At 43.2% G+C, this 14,445-nt stretch overlaps 1 protein-coding gene across 4 annotated transcripts in view; it reads left to right on the forward strand.

The window, feature by feature from the left end:
* znf536 (zinc finger protein 536) overlaps positions 1-14,445 on the forward strand; it is a 232,160-nt gene that overhangs the window by 72,675 nt on the left and 145,040 nt on the right. For all 4 annotated transcript variants that reach the window (XM_071488427.1, XM_071488426.1, XM_071488430.1 and 1 more), the window contains one exon: positions 12,894-12,993. The gene's annotated coding sequence lies outside the window, so the exon portion shown is untranslated. The remainder of the gene's footprint in view (positions 1-12,893; positions 12,994-14,445) is intronic.

Below are 14,445 nucleotides of genomic sequence, written 5' to 3' on the forward strand. Positions count from 1 at the left end.
ATCATATGGGCCCACTAAGCAAGTCAACAGTAATTACAGCAGTTGAGGTTGGAGAACAATGCAAGTCATTATCAAATGAAACTACTGTTGAAGGACAGCGGTCTCCTCCTCCAGTATCTCTGTTGACGCCTCCATCCACCCTGACCTCGGTCTTTGTGGTTTCAAACAACATGAAACCATTTTCTCCTCTGCTCCCGACAAAACAAGAGGCATGACTTCTATGGCAGCTTGAAGCTTTGTCAATACCTAAACATATATGTGTCTTTTTTGGGGCATTTACTGAGCATTTACATCTGTGATCAAAGCTGATAGTGAGTCTGATTGGATCCATTTGGATATTAGACTTATTGACACCCAGATCCAAGGCCCACGTTAACAGAATGGGACCTTACCAAACCGGATCAGAGCGTAATGTGGACCCCGTCTATCTCACATACCAGGTTGGTTATCGGTAACTCAAGTAAAAGTGGACCTGCGACCTCTAGCTGGGGGTTGAGTATCATTTTCAGTGGAGCTATACTGCAGTATTTGTTGAGGGAGTGTTTTCTTCCCTTAATTTCTCCCCCACCCACTTTTCCCAGTCTTTCAGTTTGGAGAATCAAATCAGCAACCTTCAACAAAACCTCTTGTCTAATCTCCAGACCCCCCCCCCCCCCCCTCCCCCCCGACCACCACTGCAGGGGAGGGACGCTCAGGCAGGCAGAACAGGGCCCAGATGCCCAGCTATGGATAAGGTTTTTTTTTTTTGATAGAACCCCCACCACCACCACCACTTCACCCCCCATCTCTTCTCCTTCCCGATGCCTTCTCCATAAACAATGAAAAGTTAATGAAGAGGTAACTTAATGATGTAATGAATATGGCAGAGCCCAAGGTCAAAGCTGGCTACAGTCTGGAGCTGGGCACAAGACGGGGCCAGGTGATAACACATGGTTTTATATGCCTCCCTCTCTCTCTCTCTCACGCACACACACTCACACTCACACACAATCACAGAAACACAGCCTCAGTGTGCATGTAGATCTTAATATGATTTGTCAACTGGTGTTTCTGGTTTTGAACTGTCTGCAGAAATATGCTTTGTTGCTCACATCTGTACATCTGTGTCCTTTTGTGTGTGCTGGAAGTAAGTGTGTGTGTGTGTGTGTGTGTGTACTTGTGTGTGTGTGTAAGAATGGAGGGATAAGGATGTTTGAAGTACTGTGGGTAGTAAGAGTAGAGGGGTGTTTATGCTTGTTTTTTAAGTTTTTGTGTGCATGTGCAGCTGTGTGTGTTTGTGGCTTCTGCATTCTTTCCTGTGTATAATAAGCAAGTGTGTGTGTGTGTGTGTGTGTGTGTGTTTGGCAGTACAGGGACTTGTTCTGATGTTGGAGCTGGTGATTAAAAATTGAAAAGGTCTGAATGACACAGTAGAGGATTTGGCATAGCCAGGTACAATCGATAAAACTCTGGTGAATGGCTACTACCCCCACTTGTTGGGCTGGAGGGCACATGGGAATGGGTCTGTGTGTGTGTGTGCAAGGCAGAGAGTGTGTTTGGGGGGGGGGGTGTACGCGATGACTTATACAGTCAGTAAACCAATTACACTTTAAAAAGACATTATTTTCCTCGCACCACTTCTACCTTGAATGTGTTTAAGACCAGGCTCACCACGATGTTAGAAAAGTGTGCGATATCTGTCTGACAGTGGCTGTGCAGACAATTTATTAGGAAAAGAGGCACATGAGTACAATCAGAAGAAGAAGAAGAAGGGGCAGTGACAGTGTACAGGAGAAGGAAAGATGACAAGGAAGGAGGGAGAGGATAGGAGTTCTTAGTGTGCGGCTTACCCAGCAGCTTGGTGCTCTCCATCTTCGATCTGTTTGTCCTCCGCTGGGCTAAAGAAGTGTCTACGCCTCACTTTATCCCCTTATAGCCTCTCACACCACAACATATGGGAGAGGGGAGGAGGAGACTGAGGAAGGGCTGAGCAGGATACAGAGGCAGGAAAGGAAAGGAAAGGAAAGGAAAGGAAAGGGAAGGGAAGGGAAGGGAAGGGAAGGGAAGGAAAGGAAAGGAAAAAGAAAATGAAAGCCAGGAGGAAAGGAAAGAAAGAAATGAGGATGGAAGGGTCAAACCAGGAAGAGGAAGATAATTTGCACTAATGCACACAGTTATTGGAAGCCAGAGAATATGTATTTTCATACTGCTGCTTAGCAAGCATGCAAGGCTAGCTAACTAGCTTTGCTAACTTATGGTATATAGGCTTTAAACGTTAGCTTACTCCTCTGTATCCTTTGTGACACAGAGTCTTAAACTTGTCATTAGTGTGGTGTAAACTTGTGTTTCTTTGTTTCTGCCTGTTGACCTTAACCTCCACAGATGATGTCATCTCTGCCTCCACAGCAGCTCCACTAAAAGAAAAAATTGTTGAACTAAAACACAAATATTCCATCTGCTCACATGCTCTGGTCTGTCTGGTCAGAGGCTGTGTTTAAGTAAAGTCTTGTGTGGCATTTATACATCACAGCCACATGATACAGTAGACACAGCAGCGCAGACACACAGCTACACAGAACACGCAGTGTGAACACGGGCCGTGTCGGTGGCTTCCTTTCAGAATAAAACGCTTTTGTAGATTCCACCTTTCTCACATGAGTCCACAGGGAAAGTAAGAATGTTTTCTCATATGTGTTTCTCATCATGATGATAAAGCAGTGCAGCTTGTTGTGGTGGCAGCGTGTGTGTGTGTGTGTGTGCGTGTGTGTGTGTGCGTTTTCACAACCATAAAAAGTTAGCTGTGAAAGGAGATTCTTAAAAACTCTTTTAAAAGTAATTTTTCATGTTTCTTCCAGACTCACACGTTGCATATAGATTAGATGCAAAAATTATTTCATTAATGAATCCTGACAAGGCTAAAAGGCAATTTTATAATGATTTCCCCAACACGGTGTGTATGTGATGGAGATCTGCCTTGTAAAGCATTGGCTCACAATGTGGAGCATCGACATCAAGACTAGTCCTTGAAGAATTGTCATGACAGGCTCCTTACACACTGTCTAACCTTTAAGTAGCCAGCATTTAAAAGATAATTCCAGTTGATTCCGAGCTAGCATGTTTCCCATAATTGTGACTAGTGTGAGTCAATGGGTCGTGCTAACTGTGCACTCACCACCTGTAGAGATTCAGGGAAACAAACAAGGACTAGCGTAGAAACAGCATTTATCAGAGCAATCAGCGTGAGCCTCGGACAGCTCTCCAAATAAGCACAACTTCTACATGAATCATTTCAAATGTTCGTCTGAACCTGACCAAAAATAAACACAGAAGTTAGCCGCTAACCGCAGGGATCTACATCTGCGGCAGTTTGTCGGCGGCTGACCTAATCACCTTGCCTATTCATCCGCACATGCTGGTTTGTTTACGTGCGAGGGGACGACTTTCACTGCTGTTACACTGTCACTGCAGTGACATTGATGCTATGAGGGACGAGTCATTTCACAGTGATGTTCGACCGTATTTCTCCAAAGCAGAGTAAACAGACGAGGAGCTGAATCAAAGGCGACAGGACCATCCTGAAAGACAACGTATCTGAAGAAGCTGGTGCTGTTTCTGTGGTCGCTGCTCTCCACGGTTGACTGAGAAGGAAAACTTTAGCTAGAGACAGACCTCAGGGAAAAATAGATGTGTCCAGGGATGAGAGTAATTGCGACAGAAATTATTTTTGCTGCATGTAACACTTCATAGGCCGACTGGAGCGAGAGGTCAGCTCTCCGTATGGTACAGAAAAGTGATGGCATGTAAAACATTGATTGAGAGATCAGAATAAACACAATAAATGCTAGCATCTGCTTTAATTCCTGGAGCCACTATGAGCTGAAATTACTAGCTCAGAGAAAAAAGTCACGACAGAGCTGGATAATTATTCCCAGGTAAAACTAATTGGAGTAAAATAAAAGGAACCATTCATCTCAGAGTTGTGTTATTCAAGGCGAGTAAGTCAGATGACAAGTTGCCCCAGATGTAGATGCTTCGATACTGTAGTTGATATAATGGCTGTTCCTTTCCCCCCTGATAGCCACAAGTATCCATGTTGAAATTAAGTGGAACCTTCCTTTAAATAGCGTCCCCTTCACCATGATTACTATCATTGCTCAACAGAACACGATACTTTTGATTGATAGTTATGGGGAAAAGGTCTTTTTGTATTACTCTTCACTACAAGGAGGTCATAGGTCAGGGTGAAGGAGTGACCTTTGACCTCCACAAGTCAGCGGTCAGGGTTAGCTAGAGAACAACAGCCTCCGAGTTAGGAGGGTTTTAGTGTCTAGCTTTATTAAACTTCAGCAGTCAAATGTCTCTGAGCACTGGAGCTACCCTGGTTATCTACAAATATAATCTAAAGTTTATGTTTTTAAATGCAGTTATTTAGCATCAGCAAAACATCACCTCTCGATAATTTGCCTCGTTGATTCTGCAGGATTTGCATGTTGCAAAGATTCTGCAGCTAAAACCACCTGATTAACACTCATGGTTGTATTCCATAACCACTAGTATGAGATGGGGTTCATGAATGTAATATGTCGGAGAATGGATCGACATAATGATACTGTCCAGCTGGTGTGAGTAGCACAGTCAGAGTATGACTGTGACTTTTTCTGTGGGTAAAAAAGTTAGCGCTTTGGTTTATATAGTGAAGGCCTTTGTGAATGTATGTGTGTGCCGTGTGCATGTTGCACTGGAAATGTTTGCAGGACTGGTGAAATGTGGCCTCAGTGATCATGCATTAAAAAGGAAAATATGTCAAAAGATACAATAGACGGGACGAGGCCGCTGTACAGTGTGGTAACGTGTCAGAAGCAAGTTGTTCGGCCCTCAGTCCTTGAGCCTCTGCTGTGTGTGCCTTTATTATAGTAGGTCGTGGTGTGTGAAGTCTTTGTACACAGCAGTGCCTAAGGCATCACTCACACTAAACCTCTATTGAAATCCATTTGTTGGAGTGTTTTTGGTGGCTCAGCAGGCTGCAGCCGTGCAGCTCTTACTCGCTCACAACCGTTGTCGTGAGTCATTCTCTCCCTCTCGTGCGTGTTCTTCCTGTCAATCTTCGCTGTGTGCTAAAAGCAGAATATACTAAACTTAGCCGTGATCAATCTGGTCTGCTGGACTGCAGGCGCGATAATGCACGGGCACCAAAAGGCGCTGGTGATATTATAAGCATGGATGCTCTATTATTAAATGATAAGATCCAAATATCTGCTGTGAGTATTTTATGAAGGTCGTAGAATTGAATCAGGAATATTTCACTGCTGACCTGGGGTGTTTTGCATATTATGTATAATCACACTGGTTGCATTCTCATTTTTGAATGTGGTTTTAATGTGCATTTATGGTTTGTGTTTTTAAGGGACGCTTTAACTAAGACGCGCATAAGACCTCAGAGTGAAGATGAGCTTTATTGTCTGGTTTCAATATAAATTTGTCTCTCGTCCAATGTCCGACTCTGCAGTTGCAGTCGCAGACAAAGAAAAACAAGGCAAATCAGAAGAGTAGAAATGTAGCAGCTAATGTGCTGACAGCTTACACCAGTTTAGCCGTCCACTTTAAAAACTCAAATGTTTCCAAGTCTGTTTCTTCATGAGAAACCACTACTGACCGTGATCAGCGCAAGAGATTTGCTCCAGAAAGAGACAATCACACAATGCAACAGCGTGCTCAACATGTGGGTTTCGATAGGACGCTCTCATTGCACAGTTTGATCTTTCTGAGTTGCATTGTTAGCCCCGTGAAAAACACCTGTGTGTGCCGAGCAGTGTGTGTTAACTCCGGGTCATTTTGACAAAGTGTAAACACGCAATCTCCCCCCATCAAATTCCATTAAACTCTGTAAGAACACAAACACACACTCCAAAAAGAAGCCCCCAAGCAGCGGCATTAAACAAGTGCTCTCATTTGGACATAAATAGTGTGATCTTACTCCCATAAATCATGCTGAGATTGTACATTTGGCCCAGGCGAAGGCTTCAGGTTCGCACAGACCTTCTGTAAACAGGTTCTGCTTCAGCCCCGCACAACTTCTGTATGAGTCAGTAGATATGTGTTTGTGTGTGCGTGTGTATATGTGTATGCAAGGTTACTGGGCTTGATCCATTTTAAAAAGAGTCTTGCTGTAATCAAAAACAATAACTGCTCAAAGCATAAACTCTTCCAAAGCCGCCCCCCCCCACCCTACACACTCCCCCACCCTCCCCTTGATGTATGAAATAATATTCTGTGTGTGGGCCCTGGCCGAATGCTGAGAACGCAAACATTTCACAATAAAGTTGTTTAAATAAAGTCCTTGGCATAGATGGCTGGGAGATAAAGGACATGCTGCGTTAATTACAAGCGCCCGTTAAAATAAACCGCCGGTATAAAATATGACTCTCTCCCTCTCCCCATTCCCTGGGATTTGAACCTATAAAATGTCACCGAGGTGTGCACCTCACATGTGCTGTTTGGAGACCAAACATGACAGCAGCAGCTCCTCTAGTTGGAGATTGGAAAAGAGTGATACAAAGAAAGAGAAACAGGGGAAGGGGGGGGCAAGATCCACATGCACACACACACACACACACACACAAAAAAAAAAAACACAACAGAGCTCTACAATCAACAAAGAAAGCAGTGTTTACTCTGCATTTAAAGACTTATGAATTCTTCTCGCCCCCGCCTTGCCATTGCGTGGCATTAACTGAAAGGGAAAACAGCCCAGTTAAGCAGCCGGTTTATTATTCTTCAAACTCTTGTCTGAAAAGTAATATGCTTTAAAGGCACAGTAAACGTGCCGGTGCCCCCCACCCCCCCATATCTGTTTCAGCCTTTCCCTTACCAAGCGGTATGTGTGTGTATTTGTGTGTGTGTGTGTGTGTGTGTAAGTGAGTAAAGTTACATCGCGAAAAGAGAAGGCCGAGAGATGGATTATTTTTCCTGAAGGATGGACTTAAGTTTCTGCTCTTTGCTGCTGGGTGGCCCACTCCTCTTTAGCCGTGTTAACATAAGAATAGAGTGGTTGGCCAGGGGGGTGAGGGAGGGGAAGGAGGTGGTGGTGGTGGGGGGTTAGCTGGGTAGTCGGTTTAAATTATTCTGCGCCTCCGCTGCTGCATAGCAGGAGCTGTTGTTATCCACTTAGAACATCAGACAATTTGTTCCTTCTCCCTCTTTCTTCTCTCCCTCTCTCAACCCTGTGGGCGTCTTTATTCTGGACCCTTTGTGCCAGTGTAATGTTATAATGTCTGTCCGGGCCAGGATGTATCCTCTCCCCCTGCCAGCTCTCCTATCCTCCATTTTTAATTCACATAACTTGTGTCGGTCATTTCAAAAAAACAAAGTCAGAATTTAATTTACTTTTTTTTTTTTTGTAGTCCACTGGCAGGATGATGATGGTGATGATGTGTTTCACCTCAGACTGAGCTAAACTAATCAAGTGAAAGATTCTGCCCCTGTGAAGATTTACCTCAAAAATCTAAATATCAAATCTTAACTCTCCGTGCCGCGGGCTGTCATCCAAGCTTCAGTGACGAGCGCCGTGACGCTCGCAGGCCCAGATGAGGAATGCAGTTATGAGGAGATGTTTGTATACATTCAGCCTGTGCCTTGGAAAGCAGCGATGGCGGTTGAGCACAGCTTAAAGACATCTGGATGCGATGAAATGCCATTTGTCTAAACAATCAAGAGTCTTACCAAAGCCACCCAACGTGTGCTGTGCTTTTAGTACATACTTGTGCAATGTGCTTCAACTGAAACTGTTATTGACAAATATTTCATTGCGACAGCCTCATGAGATCTCATAACAATTTTTGTTTTTTTTTTTTAACATCATTCCAGCTCTGGGCTGTAAACATAAAGCATTTGTGACTGGTGTGTTCTTGAGGATGGATTAGATGTGGTCAAGTTCATTTGAAAAGCGGGAGGGGAAGGTGGAAATAAAGAGAGACATGAAACCATGGCGGCATTTGATTATAAGTAAGACTGAGACAAATCATTGAGATTGTAATCTAAATACTTAAATTAAATGCTCATTCGTCTTGAATGAACAAAAAGGGAAAATGGTGACTAATAGCTGCTCATATTTTGTGGTTGAACAGCAGCCATTGCTGCGACGAAACGTCCAGCAGAGTTTAAATGAACTTGTCCTGCAAAAAGACACAAGATCAACATTGTCAGGATGGATTTCCAGTTCACGCTAAAAGACACGAAATCACAAGGTAAACAGCGGCACTGAGAGTGAGGCATCATGTGTCGAAAGAAATGCCACACCTATAGATTTATTTCCTCCTTAATTCCATTTAAACAAATGGTCATGGCAGCCAGTGTTCTGACTACACCAATGGTGTGTGTGTGTGTGTGTGTGTGTGTCTGTGTGTGTGTGTATGGTGGTGGTGGTGAAGAGGACAGGCAGACATGACTGGGATAATAAGCGTCATGGAATCTAATCAGATTTCTAAGAGGAATTGATTGTTGTGAGGCAGCCGGTGCAGGAGTAGGGTTGACAATAAGCTGAAATTTAAGTGTTAATTTTTATGCTAATCCTCTGGCATCTCTGTGTGATGCAATTTGGTCCAGCAGCCCCCTCGACTTTGCGCCGCAGATATGAAATTGTCCCGCGCACAGAGAAAATGTCAGCTTGCCAGACCCTGAAAGCTTGTAATTTATTAGGTATGTTTCTATTAGTATGTGTCACAGTTGTTAGAGAGCCACATGCGCAGGCAGGCAGCCACACCACCTCATTCTCTCTCTCTCTCCCTCCCTTCCTATCCCTTTCTCTCTATCTCATTCCTCCTGTTCCTCTCTACCCCATAACTTGCCTCATCCTTCCTTTCTTAAGCTTCCACTTCTTTAGCACACAAGCACAACCACGCACACGCGCGTGCACACATGCACGGGCGTAATGACACACACCGTGCTTGTTCTTAAGATGGTCTCGGCTCAGTGGCTGCTACACTGGGGCCTTAATGTATTATCATATATCGGGTGGTCCTTGCCCCCTGGACAAAAGGCTATTTAATACAATTTAATGACATTCCCAAAGATTGGCGGTGGCGGCAGTGATGGTGGTGGTGGTGGTGGTGGTGGTGGTGGTGGGGGGGGGGGATATTAAAAAAAAAAAAAGAAAGAAAGAAAGAAAGGCAGAGGCCCAGATGAAAATAGCATCTGTGTTTTTCATGGCTCACCCATGCAAACATTGCAGTGTAAAATGTGTGACTTTCCCTCCTCCTCCTCCTCCTCCTCCTCCTCTCCGTGTTCCTCTATCTGTGTCTAAAGCTGCAGAACAAAATCTAGTTGGGGGGGGGGCTGATGAGCTAAAGATGAATAGACTTTGAAAATCACCTTCTCTCTGGACTTTGGCAGGCTGCCTGAGGTGTCAACCACTGGAAGAAACTCTTTTACTCTACACTTTTTCACTTAAGTAAAATTAGACATAGCACAATGTAAAAATGCTCCATTATACCCCTGCTCCACAGTGGAAGTCAGAGAGGTCAGAACCTTAAAATCTTCATGATATCAAATCCCATGTATGGTAGCATTTTCTGCAACAGCTATTCAGTGTATTTACACTCTGTATATAGTGTTTTTTTTATTATTGTAACTGGCAAAGTCTGCCTTGTGCCTGTGCTCAAATTGCGTACCCATGCACGAGGGATTCACAGGAAATCATTTATGCATGTACTGGACATGATACAGAAAATGAAAGCCAGTGTGTGTGCACATTTCACGCCATAATATGGAAAACATATCATTTCGAAAAGAACTCTGGGGGCCAAAAATGTCTCTTAAAAATTATGTTCAAAAATGTGCAAGAGGAAATAGGTTTTGAAAGTTATGTAACATCATCAAAAAAATCAACATAATGAGGAAACATATGAAATGAAGTTTAACAATTCTCATACTCAACGTATTTGAGCAACTGCTCCTGGAAAGTAGGATTAGTGTTTTTACAGGTGTCAGTGCAGAATGTCCCACCAGCCACAAGTATAGTGAAATATTTGAAATAATCAAATAGCTTTTACTTTTAAGTGTTGTAATATAATTTCAAATGAAGATATAGAGTATGAAATTAACTGTTAAAATGAATCTAATGTGTTCCCAGCCATGAAAAACACAGTGTTTCAACGCGATCTTCTCCCTGATCTCACCTCCCTCTCCTACGTGTGAATGGGTGTTAAAAAGGGTGCAGATGACAGCACCCTAAATAAATAACGATAAAATAAAGGCACAGTGAAACAACTGAATTCACGAGTGATTGGGTGAGTACCTGCTAAGGACCTCACAGAAAGAAGGCTGTCCCCATTTGTATTTAACACTTGTTCAATAATTGTAGCTTATTGTTAAAGAGAGAGACTTAGCCACTCCATTTGATTCAAAGTATTAAATTAGGTCTAATATTTGTGATACTCAATTGCTTGGTCAATATAACAGCATTAACAGCCTGTAGCCCCCACCCCAACCCTGTCTCCTGGAAATTACGGTTCTAGACAACTAAACTGCAACAACAAATACCTTTTGTAGGAGATGTAATCGCTGGCTGGATTATGAAATGAAGTGCTACATTTATTAACAGCAGCAAAGTTGCCAGCAGGTGGTAGGAGTGGATGGTACCAAGCCCAGACCTGGGTTCGCACCCACAGTTCCGTCTTTATGAGACTGAGCTCTGTCCAGACAAGTGTTTAAGCTCTGTATCAGAAATAATCCCATCCATACTAACACGCCTGAAAACGCTTATCACACGACCACTCATGGTCATTAGCTTGCCTCCTGCGCATGTAGGTAGCTGTAGCACTATAATATTAGCTTTTAGCAAAGACAACAAGGTCAACAGCAAATGAAAATGCATATTATGCACAACGTCCTCCTTAAAAGTGATACAGTATTATATACAAATGATAAGCTTTATTACTGTATTAACATATAAGCAGCATTTTAATGGTATTGCTTGCACCACATTAATTTTTATAACAATATGTAGGGTGCATTTGGTTAGATTTTGATGTAAAATATGTAAAAATTAACTAATAAAGATAGCTGTCAAATAAATGTAGTGACTAAATTATAGTGAGTCGTAGAATAAAATGAAAATCCTCAACGAAAATATTTCAAAATTGTAACAAAATACATAACTTGAGTGCTGGTAAAAGATTTTTTCAATAACAAGGAGGAGACACTGGTGTATTTTCTTTTCCCTAGAATTTGATTGTATTCTACAACATTTTCAGTCATCTCCCTCTTTATGTTTAAACACTGCTAACATCGCTGTGCTCCCTGCTCATATATTGAGTGGTACTAGAAAGCCAGTCTAAACCGTACTCAGTGGGCCCAGAAAACACAGTGAAAGGTTTGGATGCAATTCACATATAGGTCAATTAAATGCAACAACATCTGCTCTCTCCCTACCATTTGCATATAGCATTCATATGTTAATGATGTCCCTTGTTTTTTTTTTTTTTTTCTGCATGTGTGTATGTGCATATGTGTTTATGTGCGCTATTTGTTTCTGTGTGTGTGTGTGTATTTTTTTTCTGTACTTCCTCCCCTCCTCCCAGTCTCTTTGTATCACCAAACAAAAAGAGATGCAGAAAATTTGGATTCATACTTCCCTTTAAAAAAAAAACACAGATACGCCCGTCCTATTTTCACTTCCTCTCGCCTAACGATTAAAGGGGAGGTTAGACGAGTGCCACAGTTGTTCCATTGGCGTGCCCCTGATTTCGACAAGAAGCCCCTTTAACAGCAGAGAAGGCAAGGCCCTATCTCTTCTCCAAGCAGCTTAATGCTTTATAAATCAATGATGACACAGATGGACTAGCGATAATCTATTTAGAATGCCTCACAGCAAATATTGTTGTGCAGATGATTAGACAGACAGTTATTTTAACTCAGACCCCCTAAACCCAATCTTCCGCTTCTCATGATGCTCCTCAGATTTATAGTAGTAATTTGGGATTTGATATTTTCGTTATATGAAGTGAATTTGGCAAAAAAAAGAAGAGATGAACAAAATGGTAGTAATTAAAAGTGAAATCAAGTTGTGGCAGGGTGGCGTGTGTGTCTTTGTGTTTGTTTGTCTTTGTGCATGTGTGTGGAGGAGAGAGGGCATGTGTGTGTGTGTATTTGGGCAGCTTGAGGAACAAAAGACATGAAGAGGTGCTGGTGTCTGTGCCAAGGCCATAATGATAAGGCATGTTTCTTTAAAGAAGGGGGAGACAGACCTTTAGCAGAATTATATCTCCAGGGCGTGTGTGTGTATGTGTGTGTGTGTGTGTGGGTGTGTGTGTTAGACAGTCTAGTGACACAAGGGGGGTTAATGGCAATCCAGGATCTCTGCCCCTTTTCATGGTCGATGGGTCTCAATTTGGCGTGCAGAGGGTGGAGAGAAGGAGGAGGAAGGGAAGAAGAGGAGGAGGAGGAGAAAAGAGAAGAGGAGGAGTGCAAAAATGAAGTGGAGGTTGTCAGACGTGGCAGCTGCTCGGAGGCCCTGATAAATATAAGCCCTTATTGATCGGTTGAAAATGAAAGATCCCCGAGTGGCGTGCAGTATTTAGCTTCTTGTCTGCCTCACGTCAGCGGTGGCCTTGCCTTGGAGGGATAGATTTTCAGCTGTGCCTCCGGGCACCACAGCAAGCCAGCTTTGATTTCATCTTTAACCTTTTTCTGGCTGCATTCCCTTGACCTCTGCAGCGTCGCTTGCTGAATTTGTTAGATTTTCATCTTGACATTGACCCCCTGCCCCACCTCATCTCCTTCTTCCTCCCCACACGTCACTGTCTTCGTCTTCATGCCGTACCCAACCCCTGTTCATCTTCCTCTTTGCCTCTTCAGCTCTGTATTTCATTATCACCTCTGCTTCTAATCTGTCCCCCTCCGCTGTTTTCACTCTCTAGGTGGCCATTCCAGTAAGCAGTAGTCAGTCAGGAGCGACAGAGAGAGGCCAGTTGATCCTGACAGACAGGTTGGACTCCAGTATGCAGCTGGTGTGTTAAGGTAAGCTCACACACAATTCATACCTGTCACCTGTGGCAATATGTTCCCTTCTTCACAGTTTTCTAAAACCCTGTGTATTTGCTGCTCACACTGTGGGGATAAAAGAACAAGCCACGCACACACACACACAAATAAATGCACACAAACACTCACACACTCCAACTGTTCGTCATTCACTCACCATTTAGTCTTATCCCCAAAGGCACTCCGTCTTAAACCAAAACACACACACACGCACACAGAGACAGTCACACAGCTACAGTACCCTGCTTGCTATGTGCGCAGACAGAACTTGTAACAATCTGGATTGTGATAATCTATGATAATCATCCACCACATGCCACCTAAAAACGCACATGGGTGGCATTCAACACCCACACTGGCACATTGCTTCCGTGCATCTTGCCTCCCTCTCCTGTTCTCCCCAATGTCACTACCTCCAGCGTCAATGTCACTACTTTGTTCCTTATTTCTTTTTTATGTATGAGGAGGCTTGTGCTATAACACACCGTGAAGGGGGGAAATAGGAACGAATCTTGAACAATTTATGTTTGGCATTAGTGTAATTGAATCCCACTCGTATATCAAAGAAAGAAAGTTGCGAGGTGTGGGTGATATAAATGCAAGCTAGGGATCCATGAAAACACGGATCTGTCCCTCCCCTTTTTCCTTGTCTTCCGAACAATGTCTCCCATCTCTTTTTTTTTTTATACCCTCTCCCTCTCTCCCCTCCTTTCGCTAGATGGATGATAAATTCCCAGCCAGAGAGCCAGCAACAGCTGTTGGCAGACAGGCCTGATATGAGAATAGCAGCATAGGATGAGCAGGCATTAAAAATTAATATGCTATTTAGCCTAGGTGTATTTTAGGTATTTGACATTTTCATGTCCGGGACAGACAAAATTTATTCATAGTACAGAAAAAAATAAAATAAAATAAAAATAGGAAGAGAGGAAGAGGTGTAAGGAGAGGGAGGAGAAGATAGGGGACATAGAAAGGGGGGTGCAGGGAACACCAGGTGGGGTGGAGTAGGAGGTGGGGTGGGGGGTGGGGGTACAAAACCTTATATGTACAATATGAGAATGCTTGTAATGATGATCACATCACATAAGTGGAAACTGAGTAGTGTATGTGCAAGCTGCACAGTAGCTAGCCTTACATTTAAAGGAGCTAATTGTAAGTTTTGCTAATGCTACATAGTGAGTGTTAGCATTAACAGCTGTTTACTTACCAGTCTGGAAGAAACATTACAAGTTCAGCATCAAACATCATTCTTTCCCCAAGAGCTATCTCCAGCAGTGGAAAGCAATGTCACCATCATATTTTTTACTGAAGTTAGCATGCTAACCAGTTACCCCCGGCCTGTCTCGTCACTTTCCAATAGCGACTAACTGTAGCCTCCAATCTGCCCTGACGACATAGTGCTGCTCAGAGGGTGAATTATAACCTCTT

Source organism: Trachinotus anak, unplaced genomic scaffold (assembly GCF_046630095.1).
Source record: "Trachinotus anak isolate AG129_WGS33_773 ecotype Australia unplaced genomic scaffold, CSIRO_AGI_Tana_v1 ptg000011l, whole genome shotgun sequence".
Taxonomy (NCBI): domain Eukaryota; kingdom Metazoa; phylum Chordata; class Actinopteri; order Carangiformes; family Carangidae; genus Trachinotus; species Trachinotus anak.